A 6,816-nucleotide genomic window follows, 5' to 3' on the forward strand; every position below is an offset into this window, starting at 1 on the left:
CCATCCTGAGCTCCAGTGCATACTGTGTGGAGTTTTCACGTTCTCCCTGTGACCCTGTCGGCTTGCTCCGATTCCCTCCCACTTTCCAAAGGTGAACCTGTTGATAGGTTACTTGGTGACTGTCAATTACCCCGAGTGTGTGGGTGAGTGGTCGAATCCGAAAGGAATTGATGGAAATGTGGGGAGAATAAAATTGGTTGGGGGAGGATTCGTGTCACTAGGTGCATGAGGGCTGGTGCATAACCGCTGTGCCGAAAGGCCTCTCTGTGCCGTGTGACCCCATGATTAATGCAAATGGATGCTTGGTGCTCAGCACGGACTCAGTGGGCGGAAGGGCCTGTTTCTGTGCTGTATCTTTCTGTGACTCTATGAGCTAATAAATCTATTCATAAATTGATATCCACATCAGCAATACAATGTCAAATAAGATAACAACAAATACGTATGCAAGTGACAGTTGTACTTTACAAAGCAGCAGAGCAAACATTGTAGTTACTTGCATTCATCAATGTTAGAAAGTGTCTCTTAAACGCATGGGTTGTTGTGAGGCCATCCAACACTGTGTGAGTAGCAACCTACCATTAACCTTTGGATCAGGAACCAGACTGACTGTGATTCCAAGTAAGTCACCTTCACTCGCCCTTGACATTGACAGCTTATTGTTGTAATTGGCACAAAGGTGCCAACATTTGGGACTCACTGTGATAACCAGGCTGCTTTCTTTTTGAAATGCTACGGGGGTGGGGGGGGGGTAGCCAGAGGGTATTTGTTGTAAGAGGGTCAGGCACTGTGCGAATTATGGAATGGCCAACAAATTAACGTCTGGAAGTGGAACAAAACTGTTCGTGGAACCCAGTGAGTAAAACGATTGAGTTTCCCTTTCTCAGTAAAAGAAATGCAGGACACATTATTAATTTACAGAGAACGGAAGCTCCATCTGCGAAAACAGGCAAAATGTGTAATTAACTCTCAGAATTCGAGGGTAATATTACAGTTACACTGCACAAAATCAGTCCCTTCATCCCATCATTTCCATGCCCGTCATCAACTATCTGTCTACACTCAGCCCAAATACTCGCACATTGTCCATAGCCTTTCATGCCTTGGCGATTTTCAAGTGGACGTCTATATACTTAAATATTGTGGGTACTGCCTCCGCCACTCCCTCGGGCAGTGCTTTCCAGAATCCAATCATGCTCTGGGTGAAAAAATTCCTCCACGGATGCCTCCAAAAGCTCTTCCCCCTTCCCTAAATCTATGCCCTCTATTTCTACATATCTTCGCTGTGGGGGAACATTTACTGCTACCTGCTGTATCTTAGCACCTAATAATTGTGGGCACCTTAATCAGGAACCCCCTCCCTCAGCCTCGCCCGCTCCAAGGATAACAACTCCAGGCTATCCGGTCTCACATCATAACCGGAACACTCCATCCCAGGCAACGTCCTGGTGAACCTCCTCTGCACTCTCTCCAGTGTTATCACATCCTTCCCATAGTGCTGCGACCAGAACGCGACTTAACACTCCAGCTGTGGCCGAACCAATGTTTTATAAACTTGTCCCATAACCTTCCTGCTCCTGTGTTCTATTGCTTGGCTAATGAAGACAAGTATCCCGTCCGCCGCCTTCAGAATTTTGTGCTTCTCAAAATCATTGTTAGATCTCACAGACTAGGAAATAAAATCTCTACTGTAACCTATAATCTAGGTAAATAGATATAGACAGGCCAATGAATTGAAAAGTAAATGGACGAACTGAAAGGTACACAGACAGAGAGATGTATGGGAAGACAAACAATATGATGCATGGCAAAACATAGACAGATAGATAGACAGACAGACAGATGAAAAGATAGATAGATAGAGACAGGCAGACAGGTAGGTAGGCAGGTAGGTAAGTAGGTAGATACATTGATAGATAGGTAGATAAGTAGGTAGATAGATAGCAATTATATGTATGGATAGTTAATATAATATCTCAAATAATATGCTCTGTCACAGTGCACTTAGCAGATAATTACCTTGCTGAGAAAAACATCATGGAGCACAGGGAGAGAAGTATGTGGCATTGAGATGGTGCATCGGACATGATTGTATTGAATGATAGAACCAGCTCGGAGGGCCGAACGGCCGACTCCTGCCCCCTGTGTTTTTTTTTCTTTCCGAATACATTTTCCGTCCAGAATGTGAAGTGTGACCATCAGGTCGAAGTGCGCCGAATCCCATAAGGCGCACGCCACAACTGGCCAGAGCGCCGAGTTTTTGCCTGGATGTGTCACACTGTGCGAATGATGACTTCAAAGTAATATTTGGATCTGGAACCAGACTGACTGTAACTCCTAGTAAGTCACCCTTGCTCATCAGTCACCATTGTTGCCGCTTGACATCGTTGTCACCTAGAGATAGTTACGTTAAGAACTCTCTGGGGACTTGGTGGGATTGACACTGGATTGGTCTATGGAAGTAACTTAGCAAGGGGTCTGGCACTGTGTGGATCTTTAACCAACACCACTTAATACCTGGAGTGGGACCAGGCTTCTTTCACAACCAAATAAGTGTAGAAAAGAAATTAAATCTGCAGATCTATTAGAGGAAACTATTGGAAGGGATCTAATTGAAAGAGGTAAGATCCTGAAGGGGTTTGAAAGGGCAGATGAGATGTTTTCACCTTTGGTAGAGTCTTGAATGAGGGACATAGTTACAAGATAAGGGATCTGTCATTGAAAACTGAGGTGCGTGGGAAACTCTCGATTCGGGGCAGTGAATCCCTGGATTTCTTCACGCCAGGCGGTTGTGGAGATTGGATCAGTAAAGGTATTGAAGGAGGAGGAAGTTGAATCTTTGAAAGATCAGAGAATAGATGGCTTTGGGGAACTCGCACAGAAGAAGAGATGGGGCCTGGGGCAAATCAGTTCAAGTTGAATGGTGGGGAAGGATTGAGGGGCCTAGTGGCCTAATCCTGTTCCTTCAATGTATCCTATGTCTTCACAAAAACTACAGAAAGCTGAGATTAAAAAAAATAGAAACTCCTGTGAAGTTACATTTCCGTAGCGCCTCTGACACGTGGTTTTTGTGAGGCTGTCCACTACTGTGTGGGTAACAGCTACCAAATAACATTTGGATCAGGGACCAGCCTGACTGTAACTCCACGTAAGTCGACCTTGCTTCTGTTTGGTGCAAAAACACCGAGAGAACGTTGTGAGTTAGAAATCACGGAAATCTTGCTGAATTCCGTCAGGAAACAACAAAATAGAATCCAAGGTGAAAAGTAAAAATATATATACCGCTTCTCTGTTTGCAAATAAAATAGGGATATATTAACGGTTGCTGTTCCTGGCATATATCATTTCAGCTGGATTTGGGTATTCAGATACAGACTTCTAATGAGGAAAAAAAAATCCATCATGACCCTCTACCCCTTATCATCAAGCCCATTTTGGATCCAATGAGCCAAATAGCCTGAGCTTTTATCTGCCTTCTGGACCAGCCAACAACGCAGGACCTTGTTAAATGCCTCACTGAAGTCCATATAGACAACATATACTGCCCTGCCTTCATCAATCTTCCCAGTTACCTCCTCAAAACACTTAATCAAATTAGTGAGGTAGGATTTGCCCCGCACAAAACCATGCTGGCCGTCCCTAAGTAGTCCCCGCCTTTCCAAATGTACATAAATCCTGGTCTTCAGAATTTTCCTCAATTATTTCCCTACCTCTGACGTTAGGCGCACCTGTGTAGGCCTGTAGTTACTTGGCCTATGCATGTTGCCTTTCTTAACTAAGAGAACAACATTAGTTATCCTCCAATCTTATGACACCTCGCCTCTCCTTCGGGGTCCCAGCAATCTTCTCCCTTGTTTTCCACATTATTCTGGGAAAGATCTCATCCGACCCTGGGGTTGATATTCACCCGTAATCATTCCAAGACATCTAACCCCTCCACCTGTTAGTGCGTCCCTCCCTGAAGTCTCTATGCTCCATGCCTTTTCCTTGGCGATTACAGATCAGACGTATTCATTGAGGACCTGCTTCCACACCATGGATTATCCCTTTGGAGACACGACACAGTAGGGTTTCGACCCGAAGCGTTGACTACCCATTTGACTCCACAGATGTTTCCTGACCCTCTGAGCTCCTCCGTTAGTTTGCTTTTGGCTCTAGATTGGCCCTTTGGTCTCTAAAGGGACCCGGTCTCTAAAGGGACCCAGTCTCTCCATAGCTGCACGCCTGCTCCAAATACACTTATAGAATGACATTGGATTATCTTTAACCTTCCTTGTCAATGAAACAACATTGTCTCTTTTAGCCTTCCCAATTTCTTTCATAAGTGTAAGCTCATGTACTTCGGTAAGAGGAATGAAAAGGGCGATTATTATCTAAACGGAGAGCGACTGCAAAAATAGTGTAGTTCAGAGTGATGTGCGTGAAACACGGAAAGTTAGCTGACAGGTCCGACGGGTAACGAAGCCATGCTGCATGTTGGTCTTTATTGTAGACGGAATGGCCTTTAAGAACTGGGAGGGTTACATAAACAAAACAGGCTAATTCCTGGGATCAGAGGGCTGCCCTATCAAGAGAGGCTGGATAGTTTGCTTCAGTATTCATTGTTTAGCCGGATGAGGGTGAACTCGTTCAAACAAGATCGTAAAATGGCTTGACAGGGTGGATATTGAGATGTTCTCAAGAACAATTGAATCAAGAGCAGGGGAACGTGGTGACAAAGTAATAAGACTGTCATTTAAGGCTGATGTGTGCAGAAATTTCTTCGAGTCATAGAGCTTACAGCACAGAAACGGACCCTTCGGCACAATTAATCTGTGCCGAATGTGATGCTTGTCGACTCTAATCCCATTTTGCCTGCATTAGGCCCATATCCCTCCACTCTGTTTCTATCCAAGTACCAGTTCGAATGTCTTTTAAACGCCATCATTGTACCTGCGTCCACCCCCTATTGTGGTAGCTCGTAACCACCACATTCTCTGTGGAAGGCTTGCCCCTCAGATCTCCAAAACAAAATCTGAGACATCTTTAACGACAGCGTCCATGTTCTAGGGAGGCAGCTGAACGCTGTTTACAGCTCGGACTTGAAAAGCAGCGCCTGAACAGGGACTTGAACCCTGGACCCTCAGATTAAAAGTCTGATGCTCTACCGACTGAGCTATCCAGGCTCTGTGAATCTTTGGAATACTCTGTTCCAGGAGAAAGGGGGGAGACCAGATCATTGGATATATTTCTGATTCCTGGAGGTTCCCAGAGTTTTACAGGACGGAAGCAGGCCCTTCGGCCCTGCTCGTCCATGCCGACAAAGATGCAGAACTAATCTAACCCCAATGACCTGCATTTTCCCATATCCCTCTAAATCTTTCCTATCCATGTACCTGGATATTTTTAACCGTTCTAATTATGCAAATTTTTACCACCTCCTCTAACAACTCGTTCCACATACCCTCGACCCTCCGTGTAGAAAAAAAAAGCTTGCCCCTCAGATAAGGTGGAGATGGATAAATATTTGAAAGATTGAGGGTTTGGGGAAAGTGACACAGAAGGGGTGTTGAGGCCAGCACAGATCAGCCATGACCATACTGAATGGTGGGGCAGGTTTGATGAGCCCACTCCTGCTCCTTTGTTTTTGCTGTGTTATTGTATTCTGAAGACCTCTCCTGAATCCTCCATATTCCACAAGGAACACCCTTGATTGCAGTTGCTTGTACCTATCATACACTTCTTTTTATCCTGATCCAACCTTCAACAACATTTGTCATATAAGGTTCCCTAATGCTGGACGGAAGAAACAGGTTTAAGCTGTACAGAAGGTAGCGGGGTGGGGGTGGATTAGTGTACACGGGTACTTTATAGTTGATATGGACAGAATGGGCCGAAGGGCCTGTTTCTGTGCTGTGTGACGCTATGACTCTAGAACTCGTTGGATCAGTCACCAAGGACGTCTCGTCAGAGGGTCGAACACTGTGTGAACTTTGAAGTGGATAATCAGATAACGTTTGAGCGTGAGACAAGAGTGAGTGGGGCCCACTGGGTGTGTTGGAAATGATTGTGCTTCCAGCTGTTAGTAAAAAAAAATACACAGATTCCTCATCAGTGATAAGTCTGAGCTTAAATGTGCATATCATCTGCTGAGTCAGAGATAAGGTGTTTCACTTAATTCTCATCGCCAATTAAAGGCAGGTTATTCTATTATTCCCTCAAAACTTGTTACGTTTGCGGCTAATTGGTAATTAAAATGTTAACTCTAATATTAACTGTAACTATAACTGAAATGTGAACTATAAACCACAATACTGTTACATCGACAGACAGACAAAGAACAATCAAAGAACAAGCAAACTAATGGACAGACAGAGAGATGGACAAATATATCGATAGAAAGATGGACTGATAGATAAAGACAGAGGTGTGGCTGAATATGTCATAAAGAGTGATGCATGTAGATAGATGGACAGATAGTTCGATGGATACATGCATACACAGTTACTAATGTGTGTAAAGAGAGAAAGGAGGAGGCAGGCAGAAGATGAGATGAGTGAGGGAAGTAGAGAGGAAGAAGCCAGTAGGTAGTCAGATCGAGTGGCAGAGTGGAAGGCTGCAAAGGTGAGAGGGAGAAAGTTAAAGAGAGTGATGGGGAGATACATGAAATCAAAGCTACAGTTAGTCCACCTTGTCAGATGACATAGAAACATAGAAAACCTACAGCACGATTCAGGCCCTTCGGCCCACAGAGCTGTGCCGAACATGTCCCTAATCTAGAAATTACTAGGCTGACCCATAGCCCTCTATTTTACTCAGCTCCACGTGCCTATCTAA

At 44.5% G+C, this 6,816-nt stretch overlaps 1 non-coding gene across 1 annotated transcript; it reads right to left on the reverse strand.

Moving 5' to 3' along the window:
• Nucleotides 1-5,092: 5,092 nt before the first annotated feature.
• Nucleotides 5,093-5,165, reverse strand: trnak-uuu (transfer RNA lysine (anticodon UUU)). Its single transcript has one exon. It is a non-coding gene; the product is annotated as a tRNA-Lys (tRNA).
• Nucleotides 5,166-6,816: the final 1,651 nt, after the last annotated feature.

Source organism: Pristis pectinata, chromosome 12 (genome assembly GCF_009764475.1).
Source record: "Pristis pectinata isolate sPriPec2 chromosome 12, sPriPec2.1.pri, whole genome shotgun sequence".
NCBI lineage: Eukaryota > Metazoa > Chordata > Chondrichthyes > Rhinopristiformes > Pristidae > Pristis > Pristis pectinata.